Genomic DNA, 19,106 nt, shown 5'->3' on the forward strand with positions numbered 1-19,106 from the left:
AAATTACAGGCAAGTCATCTCAGATCAGCCAGTTCTCCGTGGCAATTGTTAAGCTTATCCTCTAACAGAACAGTGCTTCCTTAGTGCTTTGTCTAGTCTCATTACACAACACGCAAGCAGAGGCTTTCCACCATTTCCCCCAACGATGCAATTTCAGAATCTCCATGTCACTTAGGTTTTCCTCTTGCTTTGCCTACATTTCCCATTACTTAACACAGGAACTTCTTCTTGTTTGCATTGTTGCTCCTCCATGCCTCTACACCAGGTGTTCAGGCCCTGCCCGGAGCAAAGTTTCCCAGCTGCCTCCAGGGTCATCAGGCATAGACACAACACTGGCTTCTGCTGGTGCACCCTCCGTGGCCCTCCCACCCGTGCTATGCCCCGGAGCACACAGGTCAGACCGGAGCATTAAACCCCAATCCAGCGGGGCCTCTTCTCCCCTCTGCAAGACCTATGGCCCTGCGGCACGCTTCAAATCTCCCCTCCCCAGTGAATTTCACAGTGCCCCTCTCAGTCTGGATGGTTGTGAGCAGTCGCCACGGGTGGCTCTCCTCGGGTCCCTTTCTGTCAGACCTGCAGGAAGGGCTGCGTGGCCTGCGGTTTCCTGTGGCACCGCTTTCTGCAGGAAAGAGTGAAGCACTCCTGAGCAGGCACTCCTGCCTGCTCAGAGCCCAGAAGAAACGGTGGCACAGGGGAACCCCCACCACCTCTGTTGCGGGTAAGGGAGAGATGCAGTACGATGCTCGGCCGTTTGCCGGATCCTCTTCCCCAGGGCGTAGGAGACACACCGCCGGGCCAGGCCGGGCCGCAGCGAGCCCGCGGGCGACAGCGCTGCCCCGCCGCCCCACAGCCGCGCGCATGCGTTGCTCTGAGCTCGAGAAGCACAAAAGCCCGCGCTAGCGTCACTCGCTTTCCTCAGCCAATCAGAGGCGACTCCTGGCGGCGGGCGCGTGGAGGAGCCCGCACCCCTTCCCTGCGCGGCTCGGGGCAGGCGGCTGTCCTCTGCGCCTGCGCGACGGCCGCCCCGTCCTGACTACATTGCCATAGATGCCGCCGGGCCGGCTCCTGCGCTTCTTTCCGGTGCACCATGCGCAGGCGCGGTGGCGTCTCCCGCATTGGTGTCGGCGGCCTCGTGCGATGATGACACTGTAGGGCAAGGAGGAGGTGACAGGGCCGGGGAGGCGGTGGCGGCAGCAGTTGCCGCAGGAGGGGGGCGGCGCGGGGCGGCGGGCAGCACCTCGCGGGCGCCGGGGTGGGTGCCGGCCGTTGCCAGGTGAGTGCCCGGAGAACCTGCGCGCCCCGCGCCTTACCGGAGGGGCTGCGCGGCCTCACAGCGGGGCCGGGACTCGGCGGGGCGGCGAGGGGGAACCCCCGCGATAGGGGGGTCGTCTCCATTCCTTCTGCCCCTTCCCGGGGTCAGTGGCGGGGCGGGGGTTTGGGCCGCGACTGCCCCTGGCAAGAATAAGCGGCCGGAGTGCGCGGGGGGAGGCCCGGGGTAGGCGCTGCCCTCGGCCGAGGTCGGGTTTTTTCGGCGCGGAGGGAGTGGGCCCTGCCGGAGCCGACGGGTGACCGGGGGCAGAAGCGAGCCGGGCTTGCGGTCAAGGTGTTTGCCTAAGGACACGAAGGAGCACTTCTTCTCGGCTGGAAGAGGCTTTAGGCCAGTGGAGCACTGTAAGTGGGTCAAGAGCGCCGTAAGTGGGTCTCGTTTGTAGCCTTCTGTACACTTGTTGCTTGTCAGGACATGGAAATCTGCTGCTGCTCCTAAAATCTTAGGGAGGCGATAAAAATAATAACCACTGCGCTTGCACAATACGGGAAACTTGCCTCGCCTGCAGAGTCCTCTGTGTATCTGTAAACACAAGAATTTCCAACAGTAGGTAATGTAAATATTTGACGCCAGTGTAACCACTATTTGCGTGTTCCCAAGTGGCAGTTACATAAACTTTTGAAAAAGTTTTTTTTTACCTCCCCCCCTTTTTTTCCCCTTTTTCAGATCGAATCAGATGCTTATCTCTTACTTGTTTAGGAAGAGCAACAAAGATGTTGAGACATATGGTAATCGACTAGAATACAAGGAAGATATGACAGCTGTTGTTCTTACTGAGCTTTTCAAGCAGTGTTGCTTTCTTTTAGTTTCTGTCTCAGCTTCAAACTCAGTCGGGTTGTTGGCTTTAGTAGATGGGTGTTGTAGGCATTTGTTTAAGAAGACCATTAATATTAATTTGCACCTTCTTTGGCACAAAAGCTTTGTCATTTGTGTGTGTGTAAGCTATCCTATGCACCTGTCACATAGCAGAAAAGCTTTTGGATACTGCTCCTTGTTTAAAGGTACATTTTGTTCTTCATGCACCATCGAAGTTCTTTAGACAGTTGAATTGTCTGTGTATTTAAAACTGTGTTGTGTGTTTTTGAAAATGGGCCAGGTTTTATAATAATGGTTAGGTCCTCTGGGCAAACGCTTCTGAACACAGCCTTATTTTTAAGATTTGAGGCTTTAATGTGTAATTTAAATGCTTGATTTTGCTCCCTTGCTGTAGTTAGTGTCAGGCAGTATTAAATTCTTGGTTCCATTCTGTCTGTGGTCTTCACAGATCTGTTCTGGAAGTTAGTGATGAGCTGTGCACTGCACAGTCCTCTCTCCCTCAAAACTACTGTAAAAATCCTGATTCCTGGAGCAAGGTGCTTGCTTTCTACAGAACCCTGGTGGAGAGTACTTCAGATCTGGTAGTTGGTGTGACAGGAGTATGCGTTCCTGATGAATAGACGTAGATGTTGTGTCAGGGATTTATGGGTGCAGCACAGTCATAAAGCAGCCTGTTTTCCTTGTTATCTTCTGCTATGAGCTAATACTGTTTATACAAGAAAGGAAGTGATCGTGTTTAGGGTTTGCTTTGCATTTTCCTGTAGGGTTGCTACTCAGTCCTGGTTATGAAGATTTTATGTCGTGGCCCATGCAACATACACAGGCATAACTTCTTACATGTAAACTTCACCTGTACTGTGACAATTCAGTATGAAGACTGTGACAGTGTGTTAGGAGGCAACTTGAAAGAAGCTCATTGTTGTGTTGGAAGTGCACAATTAGTTGAAAAAATATGGAACTAACTCTCTTGTCTGAGCTGACAACTAAGTATGGTTTAAAAAGTCCAGGGATAAGGTTGTTGGCAGCTTGATGGTGAAAACCATGAAGAAGAGTTATTGATGTGGAAAACTGAATCAAAGTAAGTAAAGAAGGAGTTTTAAAACTGAATCCCAGTTCATTCCAGATTTTCCAAATGATACTTTATGAGTATAAATTGGATATGAAAGAATAATCTAGCGTGAAAGACAAGAGTGCATTTTTGGTATACTTCAGCCAAACCTTCCATGGTGAAAAGTCCTTCAACAGATTTGTACCTATTATATGCAGGTTCTCAAATATAAAATGTGATGAGTATAGGAGCTTAAACTGTATCAGGTCTTCAAGAAAGCCAGACAAAAAGGATTCCCCCTCACCCCCACCACAAACTTTACACTGATGCAGTTGTATCAGTGCTGTTGAACTAGTGGCATTACTACTGGTTTGCTGAAGGAACTAGTGAGCTTTGGCAATGTAAGTGAGATTCAGGCTTGAAACTTGACTTCTGGGTACAGCATAAAAAGGCTGGAGTTTGAAAAGTCTGTGCTTGCTCCAGGCAAGTGTTCCTGTTGATTTGTCATGATAGAAAATAAATGGGAATGGGCAGGGCATGTAGTGCCAGGCACTTTGGGTCTCTGCTATTATCTTATGGCTTCAGTTGCATGGTCAAGGAGCTGTGTCAAGCATTCATGTACAAAAGATACTTAATGTTAGGCACTGAGACTTTTGCAAGTTTACAGATTTCTGGTTGTGTAACCATATTGTCCAAGACAGTGTGCAAAGAAATCAAGCTTGCTTTTTGCAGTGGAGATGCTGTCTGCACACAAGGAAAATCTTGATAAGGAGGTTGTTGGATTATTATGCTGTCCGCAACTCAAACACTGAAACAGAAGCAGCTCTGAAGTGGGAATAGCAGTTTGAGTATTTTTGATTTGACAGTGTCTGCGTCTGAGTCACTCAGTGAATTTTCTGGCAGACAGTGTTGGTAGGTTTGAAAGACATTACACAAGATAATAGCAGTGATTATGAAAAAGTATTGGGGACAGTGTTTAAGGGGAAGGCTGTTAAACCACATCACACTGATAAAATTTGTGTGAAATGCCTTATCCTTTCTGGAGGATGCTGTATTGCAGCTGGTTGTACTTAACATGATGACCCCTGCCCTTATGTTTGTAAAGACAAGTTCAGTAAAGCAATTGCTTTTGAAAAAGTTAAGAACACGAAGACAGACTAGGTATTAGCTCCGCTTCTTGTGGAGTCTCCCTCTCTGGAGATGTTCAAAACCCACCTGGGTGTGTTCCTGTGTGATCTGTTCTAGGTGATCCTGCTCTGGCAGGGGGGTTGGACTGGATGAGCTTTTGAGGTCCCTTCCCTGTGATTCTTCAGGAAACAGACTCTAAACATTTTGAATTTCTGCTTGTTTAGTCACCTATGCTCCTACTACCAGAACATTTTGCGTTTGAAGCAGGATGCTGCATATCACTGTGTAAACCAATGTGCAGGAGATGAGTTGCTTCCACATGGTTCCTATTGCAATGCTTTGAAAAGAACAACTTCTTTGTGGCATCATCAGAGAGTCAGGCTTTTATCATGTGACTGTGCAACTAAGCTGGAGTTTGAACTTGCCTAGTGATTACAGAAATTTTCTGGATAGTTTGTCTCAATAATTTGACATAAAATCTTTATCTTAGTCCAGCTTGAAGCTGAACCTCAAGCTCTCCTTTCAGGACACAGTAGCAATCTTTTTATATAGAGGAGACTGCTCACCATGTTGCAGTGTGGCAGGTGGTGTGGTGGTAAGCAGACAGCCTTCCCTTGGGGAAGGAGGTGCCCCAGCTTATACTGCTGCTGCCAGAATTGAGAAACAGCAAAGAAGTTGAGGCGAGAAGGTGTTGGCAAAGTTAAGGTGCTCAGAATTTTTTGAAGAGGAAATACTGTATGTTTAATACCACTTTTTGTCCTCTGATTTAAGATGGTTTTCAATTATAACTACTTTGGAATTTTCAGAACCCCATGGAAATAACTGTCCTTCACTGTTTGTTTGGGGGGGGTTATTTATTTTTTTTAAAGTGACATCTGTTTGAGTTACAGTATGGCCAGGATAGGAAGAAAATTACTGCCTGAGGTTTGGGTTTCTTGGTTCCTGTTTGTTTGTTTGTAGCTTAGTGGTCTCTTAAACAGGTGAAATGTTTTAGGGATGATGGGTATGAAATAAAATTAGATGGCAGTTGTATTTGTTGTTGCATGTAGCCATGATTACTCTTGTATTCTAGGGTTACAGATCTCTGTTGCTCTGTTATTGGAGGAGGAAGTGTTTTCCTGGCCTTGCAGGATTCTTTGGCCTTCTGTGAACTGTACAGGTCAGCAAATGCTTCAGGACTTCTCAGGGCTGGTTTGTAGTTAAATTGCTTGCAGAACAGTGCTGTCAAATGTATAGGTAGGTATATGGTTCATAGGATATGCAATATCCATATAGAAGAATTTGCAACACAGTTTAGATGGATTTTGGGAGCTGTGAAAATGCAATGGAGTTTGCTGGGATGTGCCAGCTGCTGTAGCTCTCTGTGAACAGGACTAATTATGCCCTGGTGAGAACAGAAAATAGTCAGGCACTATTTACAGGAAGAAACTGTTGGAACAGGCAGGCAGAGCTATAATCATTGGCTCTAAGGTACCTTTAGAGAGCAGTAAGCAAGAGTAGACAATTTCCTTTCAGAATGGTTTGAAAGGCATTTGAATACTTAAAATGGGTATTGCAGTGTTCTTTTGGTAGATCTGACTACACTGCAGACTTCTGCTGAGGAAGGGTTACTTCCTTTTTTTTGCCTTTATTCTAATCTTTCTGCCATTATTTTATCTCAAGATGGTTAGTATTCATGTTTCTTCATGGTGAAAGCGAACTTAGACTAGATGTAGATGTCATAATGTTACACTATGGTGTGCATTTGAGTAGGTCATGTAAAAGTTTAGCTGCTTTAGCCAATGGGAATTGTTGTTTTTCTCCATGGAGCTATGATCGTCTGCATATATTCAAAGATGAGGTGTGGCTAGGCTGATTTACCATAATTACATCATGTTTCATATTTGTACATCCAATTTTCCTCCTTCTCTTGATTGAATTAAATGCTCTTTTCCCCAGCCTGTTTGGTTCCATCTGCTGAAAGGATTGCAGAGGCTGCCATGCCTTGTTTGAAGCCAAGGTTGGGTTTGCTGCTCAGTCTAGGTCAAGAGAATCACAGAATGTTAGGGACTGGAAGGGACCTCCAAAGCTCATCCAGTCCAATTCCCCTGCCAGAGCAGGATCATCTAGAGCAGATCACAAAAGAACACATCCAGGCAGGTTTGGAATAGCTCCAGAGAGGGAGACTCCACAACCCCCCTGGGCAGCCTGTTCCAGGGCTCTGTCAGCCTCACAGGGAAAAAAATATTTCCTCCTGTTTCCATGGAACTTCCTATGCCTCACCTTCCATGATTGCTCCTTGTGCTGGCATTGGGCATCACCCAGCAGAGCCTGGCTCCAGCCTCTGGGCACTCACCCTGCACATCTTTATCAACATGGAGGTCACCTCTCAGGCTCCTCCTTTCCAAGCTACAGAGCCCTCAGCTTCCTCAGTCTGTTCTCATAAGGAAAATGTTCTACTCCTTTCATCATCTTTGTGGCTCTGTGATGGACTTTCTAGCAGTTCCCTGCCCTTCCTGAATTGGGTGGCCCAGAACTGGACACAATACTCCAGATGCAGCCTCACCGGGGGTGGCAATGTGTGCTACGTATTTTGTTAGGAGATCACTGAGTGGATTAAGCTGTTCTGCAGTGTTTAGGTAAAGGCTCTTTTGGTGGTAGGAGCCTTTAGTAGACTTTGTTTTAATGACAGCATTCTGGGGAGATTCCTTTTTTAGCTCCTTACTGATGGATATGTTTATTGCTTCACTAGTATGATTTCCTCAAAATGTTGTTGTAAGTGTGTTTTAGTAAGTGGGATGTTTATTGATATTTGAATTAACAGGCTGTCCTGGAGGGAACTGTACATGTTATATGAGATGTTTTCTTCATGTCATTTTGCAGGCTTATTTGTGCTCTTTTAATTCCTTGTACAAACTACTTGATGGGTGATGGGTTGGAGGATCTGTTACCATGATAAGGACTTCAGGCCCACAGATGTCTGTATGCTGTTTCTAGGCTTTTGTAAAATGCATAACTTAGGATGGAAAGGGAATAACCGAATCGAGCCAGGCAAAGCTGCCTTCCAAGAGCAAATATCACCTCTGGCTTCTTAGATGAAATCTGAATGCTAAAATTCCTTTAGCTAGTGGTAAAATTCCTTTAGCTAATCTTTGACTCCTTCTTATACTAGAAATACTTAATGTCTGCGTCTCCCAGGCTGCAGTGGGAGTTGTTTTAAAAACCTGTGCAGTGCCAAGATAAGTTTAGCTGAAGCTGTCTATGCTCTCAGTCCTGAGAGTATTGGCAAGCTTTTGCATGCAGGGAAAGAGATTTTTGCATTTGGAACATGGAAATGGCTAGCCAGTAGGATTTCAGCTAAGAGCCAGTGAATGTGCGTTTCAGCTTCTCTTAGCTGAGCTTTAGATGTGCTTGTGTTATGAAGAATCACAGAATTGTCAGGGTTGGAAGGGACCTCAAGGATCATCCAGTCCCAACCCCCCTGCCATGGGCAGGGACACCTCATACTACATCAGGTTGCTCAGAGCCACATCCAGCCTGGCCTTAAAAACCTTCAGGGATGAGGCTTCCACCACCTCCTTGGGCAACCTGTTCCAGTGTCTCACCACCCTCATGGGGAAGAACTTCTTCCTATCATTTCCTAGTGCTCCTGAGATTTGGTGGTTGCCATTCCATTGCCATTTGGTGTAACCTGAAGGATGCACTTTTTCTGTTTTCCTTCCTAATGCTTTAATTTGTCTTGGTCTCCATGGCTGGTAGAATTTGTGGGCATATATACTGGTGCTGTAAAGACAAATTAGTGGTAGTGTGGGAATCTGGTACTTTCTGACATCATGAGATGCTACAGCCAATTTGCTCATGAAGGACTGTGCACTTCACCAATTTTGTTAGTGTAAGTGTATTCCCTATAAGAGCATATAGCATTGCCAGGCCAACAACAGCAACGTTCTGCTGTTGTCAGTATTAATCTTTTAGGCAAATGGTTTTTTGTTTTACTGGAACATATCTGTAAAAATAAGAGGAAGAGTCTATTTGTAGTTCTTGTTAAAGTAGCTATGTGACAGAGTGCCAGCTATTGGCTTTCTGCCTGCTGTAACTTCAGTGGGGAACAAAATGGATTATTTTTCTGAAATGGGTGTCATGAGAGTTGAGAAAGGCATAACAAAGTCAACAAAAGCTTTACTTAGTGGTTTTCTGACCTTTATATAGTCCAAGCTCAGAGGAAGTGGCTGGAAAAAGGTTTGTGTCCTGATGATCTTAATGCCCATGGTTAAGCCCAACTGCTCTTATACTTCCTGCTCTGCCTTTTTAATAATTGGCAACTCTTTGAATTCTGCAGTATTACAGAAACAGTTCAATAATGGATGTATTATAAAAATCCTTTCCTTCATGTGAGCTTCACTGATGTAGGGAAGGAAGTTGCTAGGTAGCTCAGATTTGATTTGTAAGATATTTCTTAAAGGGCAATTTTCAAATACGGTTTTTGGTACAGAAGAGGAACACTAAATTTCTCTGACCAGTTAATAATTATGAATTACTCATTCCACTCTTATGAAGGATATAAAGGAATAGGTTTTGGCAGTAGGTTTCATTTGTTTGTTTGTGTGTTTTTGGTGTGGGGTTTTTTTTTTTTTTAATTCTCTTTTTAGGTCATCCTCCAGAAACACAAAGCTTCATTTGCGCAAGCCTCCTTTCCTTTTTATTAGGGTTTTTCATAGGAGTTCTGGTGTTCTTGAGTCAATTAGGACAATTAGTAGCAAATGATGAAAACTTTCTGGTTTATAAAAACCAAGATTTGATTCAGTAGGTAGTGTTGCTAAAACAGAGTTGATTTGTATTTGGCTTAACAATTGTATGTGTATAACTCTTCTAATTCTGATCCTCTATGCTAGAGCTCAAAGGTAGGATATTTTCTGTCTTCTGCCATGAAGACAAACTTGGAATTTGAAGTTAAGATGATTGTTGTTGGAGAGTGAGAGGGACTCTGCAAGTTTCATAGCACTTGCACAAATGTTTCTGTCCAAAATATCGAACTAGCACATGACGTAGTTGAAAATGCCAATTATGCCAACTGGTTTGGAAGGACTCCAGCATATGGGTCAGTGTGGGGGGAGGGAGATGATACCAGTCTCAAACACTCTGGTAAGGTCAGGGTTGATGTAACAGTGCAGCTTGGCATGACTGTGGGTAACCTGGGTGTACTTTGGGTTTCGAGCTTTAGAGTCTTTAAATGCTATTGGAAAAGTGGTGCAAGAAGGTACTTTAGAAGGGCACTGGTTTGTTGATGTTCCATGTAAACCCTTTTCAGCTGACACTTTATCAGTTAGCCAGTTCAAATACCCCCTTGTTCCACATTACAGTAAAGTCATTGTGAAAAACAAAGCATGATCACAGGACCCATGACTGTTTTCCTCTGAAAACTCATGTCTTGGCTCTGTTTCAGTAGTTCGTTATTACGTAAGTGCCTGAGGGCCTATCTGCCTGCAACACTCACGTGAATGTTTTGTGCAGTCCAAAGTCATCCTCCAAAAGATACAATTCCACATTCCTGTTCTTTTAGCAGTAAGTATGATGTGTCCAGTAGTTTGTGTAGTAGCACCTGGAATCTTACTTCCTGTTGAGAGGAGTTATCCTATGTGTGGATGCTAAAACTCCCTTAAAACTGGATGCCTTCTCCTTGGAGATCCTGTTCTGAGGTAACAGAATAGTTGAATGCTTTCTCATTTCAAGCTGAAGGGACTCCTGGACTGGGTGACAATTTAAGTATTGTCTTTGTAATAATTGAACAGTTCATAAGGATATTATTTGTTACAACGTTAAAAGTCATAAGTAACAGTGATGATATTCATGGTTGACCAAAGCATAGTTACATAATTCCTATAGTTGGATGATGTTTAGTCATACTAATGATGGGGTAATTGAGAATTACTGGCACTTGAAAATAATTGCAGGGCAGACATAAAAAGGAAAGGTGTAGAATGTGTGCATTACTGCTGCTTTCATTGGGGATGTGACAGGTAACAGAGCTGATGGTGATCCAGTCACCAAACAAGCAAACAGGATGTGTGTGCTGAGACTGCTTCTCTTTGGTGATTATCCAGTTGTGTTTGTCTTTGAACTTTTGATTTAATTGTGCTAGAAATCTTGGATCATCTAAGATACCTAGAGAATTGTTTGGTAGGAGGCAAGTGGTCTGTTGGTGAAAACCAGTTCTGCATTCTGTGGAAAATACTGAATAAGGAAGACATTCAACTGGAAACTGTTGGGTGTAAGACTTCATATAGAAATATTTCCAGCAGTTACTGTACATAATGCAATACCTGTAATCTCTGAGACAGTTTTTCTGCCTTGTGTACTACCTGCTGTACAGATGAAGTAGGTTGTATAACCTACAATCTTTCCCTCCTCTGCTGGAGTACAATGAATGTCAGTTTGAAGCTGGCGTGAGTGCTGTGTACTTCAACTCTAATGACACGAGATCCTAAGATAAACTCAGCCTTCATTTAGGGAAATTTTATTGCTCTTAACGACATGCTATGAAGTGAAGCAGAGAAAATGAAAACGAGTTGCAGGAAAAATCTTCTGCATTCCTTGCTGTTTTCAGGCTGTAGTATTTATGTTGTAGAGGATCTCTCTCAAGGTCTGATTCCAAACTCTCATGTGGACCAAGAGCAACATTGTATATGGCTTGAGGAAAGTCCTTTCTGACTAACTTTAAGTGACCTGAGGCAGCTCAACATGTGGATTAATGTGTTTGACAGTCATAAATCAGTTCTAACAAGTACTGAGGCAGAAACCTGTTTGGCAGAGAGTTTGAATGAAATATGGTATCTGGCGTTAATGCTGAACGTTTTGTGGCAAATGAAGTACCTGAGATGATTAAAAAGCTCCCTACTTTCCTTGGGTTTGTGCTGGTACATCTTTATGCAGTTTAGATGTAACTGTGTGGAGTTTTATTTGAGTCCAACTTGTTTTCTTGGTGAGTGAGCCTACAAAAATCAAAAGATTCTAATTTAAATGGAATGTGTGCATTTTGTCATCCACTGTGTGTTTAATAGCTACTGCATAGCACCCATACTCTAGGGATTATTTTGTTCCCATCTGCATAATTTATTACCAAGTTTTAAGATACCTTGGAGAAACATCCTTCAGATTGTTTTCACATCCTTCCTGTAGTAATCTTGGACTGTAACCTTCTCATGAAGAACCAGTGACAAGTTTGAGGTGAAAGAAATTGATCTATGCTTCCTCAGAGGTAGCACAGCTATTTGTCAGAGCAGTAAAAAGTTAGAGAGGAGGAATACTTGGATGTCTTTGGGAAATGTATTTTAGTGGTTAAGATTGAGGCTGTGTGTTACTCCACAAGGAAGAGAAAGGATGTGTTTGTTTTGTTGTACTCAGCTCTGGTGAGGCCACACCTCGAGTGTTGTGTCCAGTTTGGGCACCTCAATCCAAGAGAGATGTGGAGGTGCTGGAGCCAGGGCAGAGGAGGGCAAGGAAGCTGGGGAAGGGCCTGGACAATAAATCTTATGAAGGAGCTGGGACTGTTTAGTTTGAAACAGAGGAGGCTGAGGGGAGACTTCATGGCTTTCTACAACTTCCTGAAAGGAGGTTGTGGAAAAGTTGGTGCTTGTCTTATCTCAGAGGTAATTAGAGAGGGAATGGCCTCAAGCTGCAGCAGGGCAGGGTTAGACTGGACAGTAGGAAGAATTTTATCCAGCAAGAGTGGTCAGGCATTGGAATGTGCTTCCCAGGGAAGTGGTGAAGTCCCCTGGCCTGGATGTGTTTAAAGGTGGTTTGGATGTGGTGCTTGGGGCTATGGTTTAGGGGTGAGCCTTGTAGAGTAGGGTTCTGGGTTGGACTTGGTGATCCTGAGGGGCTTTCCTGCCTGAATGTTTTTGTGATTTCTCAGGAACAAAGCTTACAAAAAATGTTTCTGAAGGGAGGTGACACTTAATGTGATAAGCTTGGCTATCAAACTGGAGTTGCTAGTTGAGGTGAGTGCTGGGTACACGCATGAGAGTATAAACTGGTCAGAAACAGGACTTGAACTAATTTTTCTTTTCCAGTTCAGCAGGGAAAGTGTAGGAGTGCATCAGATATTTAGTAGGGTTGTTTTTTTTTTTTTTCATTTGGAATTATTTCTGTGGGCTTTTGTATGTGTGGTTTATTTGTTCTGTTGTTGTTTTGGTTGCTTTGGGGTTTGTTTTTTGGTTGTTTCATTTGGGTTTTTTGTTTGTTTTCTTTTAAAAATTTTTCCTTAAACTTTTACTCTTCTGAATTTGGCAATGGAAATCAATGACATAAAATTGCTGTGCACCGCTTTAAACATTATTCATGGAACTGGGTAAATGCAGTCAGTAGTTAACAGATTGTATCTAATCTGTATGTGAGAATCCAAACTGGGGCACACTGAGTATCCTGATTTCCTTGAGTCTCCAGAAGAAGATGAGTCATTCCATTGGAACTTGGAATTCCAGGATAGCTATAATATAAACCAGACTAAGTTAAACTAGAAATCCTCGAGGTCAGGATCCTACCTCCATTGTGTAACTGCTGCTTAAGCTTCTTTCCATTGAGGCTCTTGGACCACCCTCTTGTGTATAACCCAAGTAGGTTGCATGATATCCATGCAGTCTGCTTCCAAGCCATGCTGCAGAAACATCTTCACATTCTTGTGCTCCACCTGCTCAGTTTTCTTGCTCGTGTTCCACCCATGCACAAAATAAGACGACTTCTACTTGAATTGGAGAGACTGAGAAGCTTTGAACTGCTTTGTGCTCAGCAGATTCTGTTTCACTAGAGATCAGTTGGTGAGTATTGTGAGAGTTGTGCTAAGGATGTGTTCATGGTATAGTTCACTTGGTGTATCCTGCTGCAAGATGAAATCCTTACATGTGTATGCCAAATGTGCCAGGTTGCAGAACCTCTTACTGAGGCTTTGACTGTGCAACGTCCTTAACCTTTCTATTTTTACCCATTGAGTCTGAAGTCTGGCCAAGTTGCAGGACCACCTACTGGTCCTGGTCAAGCTGGCCATTCAGGGGAGAAGGAAGAAACCTGGCAAATGAGGTTCTGGCAGCCATAGACTATTTCTGTTCTCTTGTCCTCTTACATAACTCGCTGGACAGAGCATCTCAGGGTAGTGCTTACTGGCTTCCTGAATGCCTTTGAGAGGTTATTTGCATCGTTAGAGTGCTTTGCCAAGTGTCCTTGTGAAATTTTATTTCAACTTCCATCCTTTCTTCTGTGTTTTTTTTTTTTAAATTTATTTTGTATCTCAATCATTTGATTTCTTCCCTATTTTAGTTTTATTCATTAGGCTCCTTGATATTTAGCAAGGATGCTGTGGTGGGTTGAAATCGCCCCTCAACTAATTTGGAGAATACTACCCCCAAAATAAAATTGCCAGACTAGCTGAGTTTGAGATGGAAGCAAGTGGAGGCCTATTTACAAGTAAAGGACAATCTAAAAATACGAGATGTAATGAATATGTACAAAATATACAATAGATGTACAATATTTATATATACAATTTGTGAACAACACAAAAGCTCCTCAGAACCCCCCTGGATGGATCCAGGGAGACTGTTCACTTCCTCCCCCACTCTCTCCCTTCTTCCTGTTACCTCACACAGTAGTCAAAACAGAGATACCATGGCAAGACAGAGAAAGTTGCAAGCAAAAGTGACAGAATAAGAAAAGACAGAGAACTGATTATGCCTCTGCTGTATATCCCATTAGCAAGCCAAGGATTTTCTATAGACCTTAGCATTATTTTCCTTTTGCATCCAATGGTAATTTATTTTCAGTCTTTGCAGTCAGGGACTAGGCTAAAGTTCCCCCTTTAAACTGTAACAGATGCCCATATCCTGAGGAAGAAAATAGCTTCTAAGCATGAATATGTGAGTAATATATGATAGACATGCATTGGTATTTAGGGGCTCCTACAGCTAGACAGGGTTTCGTGTGCTTAACACTTTTGGATGGATTTATCCTTTTCCAGTTTCCCCGTGAATGCTTATCCTGCAGCAATGACTTCCAAGGTTTACCTGTTTGCTGCATGAAGGACAGTTTTCTTTTGGTTTGAGATCACCATCTGCTAACTCTGTGACCTTACTTTGGCTGACAGGCAGTGCTTGATATTTTAACTTGTTTTGGGTGGTGCTGTTTTTGACATGAAGATTGGGAAACCTTTACACTGTGTTGAAATCTTACTGCAATTTTGAGTGGTCAGTTCTGGTTTTAAATAAAACCTTCCTTGCTATTGCAAAGCAAATTTTGTCTCAATTTAGTAAACATGTAAAATGTGATTTAAAACTTCGGAATGTGATAAAAATAGATTTTGTATTTCATAAATGCAAGGCTTGTGTTACTTTATATTCTTCTTTGCTTGGCTACAACTGCTTGCCTGTCTACATAGGTCAGGGTTTGCCAGGTTGTCTGAACAGGTCCAATATTTTGCTTCCAGTCTCTTCTAAAATACTAAGTTGACAACACTCATTTTTGTCTTTTCTTAGAACTTTCAAATCTGTCAGCGTCTATTTTTTTTTCCCTGAAAGAATGCATGTAAATACTGAGCTCTCAGTGCTGCCAGTACTGGAAGATTTCTTCATGGTTTTCATAATAGTATACGTGGGAATTTTCATAGAATCATAGAATTGGTTTGGTTGGAAAAGACCTATATGATCATTGAGTCCAACTGTTGACCTAACACCACCATGGCCATTAAACCACATTCTGGTTTCTATGAAACTGACCTGAGAGGAGAACATGCAGCTGTGGAAATACCCTAAAACCACAGGTGCTCCCCTGCAAAACCCCAAGGTTTCTCCTAAGTGCCCCATTAGCTGCCTCCTGCAAAGCAGTACCCATCTAATACCTGACTAGATGATATTCAGAGGTCCCTTGCAACTCCCACTGTACTGGGATTCTGAGATTTTGACTGCAGCAATGACCATGCTGATGGGACTGAAGGGACTTCAAAGATGATGTGTCCACCTTTAGATAGACCAAAATACTTCCAGTGCACAGTAAAATACAGAAAAAAGAAAAGGAGGGGATAAGGCAGAGAGAAGTTCTGAGGAAGGGCAGGATTTTAGAAGTGGATGAGGTGGTGTTCATGCTCCATTAACATCTGACCTCCTGTATAGAGTTATTCAGCTAGGTTTCCAAGTCCATCTTTGGCATACAGGTTAGTCGTTGGTTCCTTCCTGTCACTCTGTCTCAACTGAGAATCTTGGCCTGCTTTTACTCAGTAGGGATGGTAGCTGGCTGTGTACATCAGGTGGATCTGAAGAGGCATGTTGCTTCTTGGTCAGACAGGGTACTTAGTCTTTGCATCGAATTTATCCAAACTAGCCTTTTTTTTTTTCTTTTTTTTCTTACAGAAAGAGAACAAGATCTCTCATTGACAGTGATGATGTAGGGTTTTTTTTCCAGAATAGTTTACCTGAATAGTTCTCTATGTATTAAGACTCCTTACAGATGCAATTTAGGCTACAATAAGAGTACCTCCAGTGAGTGTTTGAGAACTAGGCCAAATTCAGTAGTTTGCTGACCCATTTCTTTTTGTCCTCCTGTGCCTACTGTCTAGGCCCTTGTCCAGGAATTCAACCCAAATTCCTACCCTTCCTACTCTTAAGAGTGTGAATGCTTATCAACTTGAACATGTTTCCTTCCTGTTCTTAGGATTTCTTAAAGCAATTGAGAGCCTTCCATGATGCCTAGGACTTCTTTCTGCAGTCAGAAAGTGCAGACACTGACTGCTCAGCTCACTGGGTTTTATGTTTGGGTATTGTTGTAGGAGTGCATATTACAGATATGAAAGGCCCTTTGATACAAACCAACCTTGACCAGGTCACCCCACCACCTCTGGGGAAAAGTGTTCCAAGTTCAGGTGGCCTGTTTGGTTGGTTTTCCTAGGGCTTTGTTGTTGCATTGTATTTTTCCTCTAATGCTTTAAAGACTAACAATGCTCTTCAGAGTTGCAAAATGGGAAAGAATGGAGGATTCCATCCTTTTTGTTGCATTCTTGTTTATGGCAAAGAGGAAGTACCCCTTTGTGTATATAAAAAAACATGCGTGGGGAAGTCAAACCAAGATTTTATTGTTAGTATAATGGGAAGCTTAGCTTCCCATTATACTCAAGAATCATTACTCTAGATTTAATACTTAAAAATCAAGAATATTGCAATTGGAGTACTTGTATGTGGGAAAATATCACCACAGGCAGCTAAAATTGTGAAGTGGACTTCTTGGGTTTTGCCCTTTCTGCAGTTACTTTCAGCCTTCTGTTGCTGCTCTGGGTATTTAAGTCAGCAGCTTTGCACTGCTGGAGAGGATAATGTTGGGTTGTCAGCCTTGAGGGTCAGTTTTTGGGATGATTATGATGTTGATGTTGCCTATTTCTTCCTCCTAGGACCCCTTTAGGATTTTTTGTATGTTCGTTAACATTCATTTATACTGTTTCTTTCTACATTGGTCTGTAGCTCCTGTTTATGTCTGAATTTACTATGTATCATGCCCTTCATGTATCTGTGTATGGATAAAGCCAAATTTATCCATCTCCATGTCTTACATATATTTTAAGTGACCACTAGTGAGTTATTTATAGCCATAGGGTCTCTGGAGGAAAGCCTATGTCCTGTATCTTTTCCTATACCTGTACTTTTCTGTACCACATCCTGCTTCCACTTCTGAGGGCTTCTGTTGTCACGCTAGGCCAGTGTTGTACATAACCCTTTCATAGAATCTTAGAATTGTCAGGGTTGGAAGGGACCCCAAGGATCATCCAGTTCCAACCCTCCTGCCATGGCCAGGGACACCTCACACTACAGCAGGTTGCTCACAGCCACATCCAGCCTGGCTGCAAAAACCTCCAGGGATGAGGCTGCCATCACCTCCCTGGGCAACCTGTGCCAGTGTCTCACCACCCTCATGGTGAAAAACTTCTTCCTAACATCCAATCTAAATCTAACCATTTCTATTTTTTTCCATTTCCCCCCAGTCCTATCACTCCCTGACACCCTAAAAAGTCCCTCCCCATCATTCTTGTAGCCCCCTTCAGATACTGCAAGGTCACAAGATGGTCTCCTTGGAGCCTTCTCCTCTCCAGACTGAACAACCCCAACTCTCTCAGTCTGTCTCCATAGCAGAGGAGCTCCAGCCCTCTGCTCATCCTCATGGCCCTTCTCTGGACACCTTCCAGCACCTCCAGAACTTTCCTGTAATAGAGGCTCCGGAACTGTACACAGAGCTCCAGGTGAGGTCTCAGCAGAGTGGAGCAGAGGGGGAGAATCACCTCCCTTGCCCTGCTGGCCACACTTCTCTTGCTGCAGCCCAGGCTCTGCTTGGGTCTCTGGGCTGCAAGTGCTCACTGCTGGCTCCTGTTGAGCTTCTCATCCCCCAGCACCCCCAAGGCCTTTTCTTCAGGGCTGCTCTCCACCCAGTCCCTGCCCAGCCTGTTTTGGTGCCTGGGATTGCCCCAACCCAGCTGCAAGACCCTGCACTTGGTCTTGTTGAACCTCATGAGGTTGGCTTGTGCCCACCTTTCCAGCCTGTCCAGGTGCCTCTGGATGGATCCCTTCCCTCCAGCCTGTCTGCTGCACCACACAGCTTGGTGTCATCAGCAGACCTGCTGAGGGTGCACTCAATGCCTCTGTCCATGGCACCAACAAAGATGTTGAACAAGACTGGTCCCAGGACTGAGCCCTGAGGGACTGTACTTGTCACTAGCCTCCACTGGGAGATGGAGCCATTGACAGCCACTCTTTGGGAGGATAAGTGGAGGTGGTATCACACCAAGGTAAATAAAAGTAAAATAAATTAGCTAGAGATATCAAATCAATTAGAGAAGCTACTGTTGCAGCTAAACTGAGTAAAAGATGGGCCCGGAAAAGTTAAGATAGAGCAAGCCTGGGTAATGAAATAAAATAAATTAGGTATGGATATCAAAGCAACTAGAGGAGCTGCTGTTGCAGGTAAACTGAGCAAAAGATGGGTCAGGAAAAGTTAAAATGTAGCAAGCCTGACAAGCCTCAGTCTTGAGGCCTTGCATCGTGACTACAGAGCTTATGGCCTGCTGCTAGCCTTGGCAGTGCTGTATTTCAGGGCTGCATGGTGATGATTTCCCCATGGTTTGATGTCTGCAAATCCCTGCCTAGCACTCACAAATGCAAGAAGGATGTTGCAAACCCTCTTATGACTTGGGCTTCTGAGCATGAACCAATAGAGGTCCATGGAGGCTTTTTTTCTTTCAATCTTCTCCTGCTTTGTGGTGCTTGTGTAGGCCTGAGGGTAAGCAGTAGTGCTTCACTGAGATACAGCCATCATTACCTTGTGTAAGTGCTTCACAGAAGCCTTGTGTTTGCTTTTATGAATTTTATAATTACTGTAAATGCTATAGTCTGTGATAAAGGTAACCAGGGTGTCCAACTTTTTCTTCTTTATGTGAAATTACAGTTTTATTTCTGTTTTCCAATGAGGTATTTTTATAAGTGTAATTATGTCTATTTCCTTTGAGGATTTCTTTTTTACTTAATCTCCTGTTGTTTCTGTCTTCTCTTTGTGAGTCATCTGCTGTAAATAGTTTGACATAACAATTTAATCTTTATTTTCCTTTAATGATGCTGATGTCATTAATCCAATGTTACAGCCAGTCCTCATTTTACTAAACAAGCAGTGTAGCTCTGTTATCAAAGGGTGGATTACAAGCACATACTTCAAAGAAGGGACAGTATATTTTTCACTGAAAGCATATAGAAGTAAAGTGCATTTTTATTATTATTTAGACAATTCCACTGTGAC

The 19,106-nt window shown here is 43.5% G+C and overlaps 1 protein-coding gene across 4 annotated transcripts in view; it reads left to right on the top strand.

Annotated features, from left to right (window-relative positions):
• The first annotated feature begins 1,234 nt into the window (after positions 1 to 1,234).
• Positions 1,235 to 19,106, top strand: part of ADIPOR2 (adiponectin receptor 2) — a 58,200-nt gene continuing 40,328 nt past the window's right edge. The window contains exon 1 of one of the 4 annotated variants that reach the window (XM_054386488.1): positions 1,235 to 1,273. The gene's annotated coding sequence lies outside the window, so the exon portion shown is untranslated. Of the gene's footprint in view, positions 1,274 to 1,651; positions 1,672 to 2,035; positions 2,056 to 9,841; positions 9,995 to 19,106 lie in introns of those variants that run through there. The other 3 variants (XM_054386489.1, XM_054386490.1, XM_054386487.1) reach the window with 3 other exon arrangements.

The sequence above is a fragment of the Indicator indicator genome, chromosome 14, assembly GCF_027791375.1.
Source record: "Indicator indicator isolate 239-I01 chromosome 14, UM_Iind_1.1, whole genome shotgun sequence".
Classification (NCBI taxonomy): Eukaryota; Metazoa; Chordata; class Aves; order Piciformes; family Indicatoridae; genus Indicator; species Indicator indicator.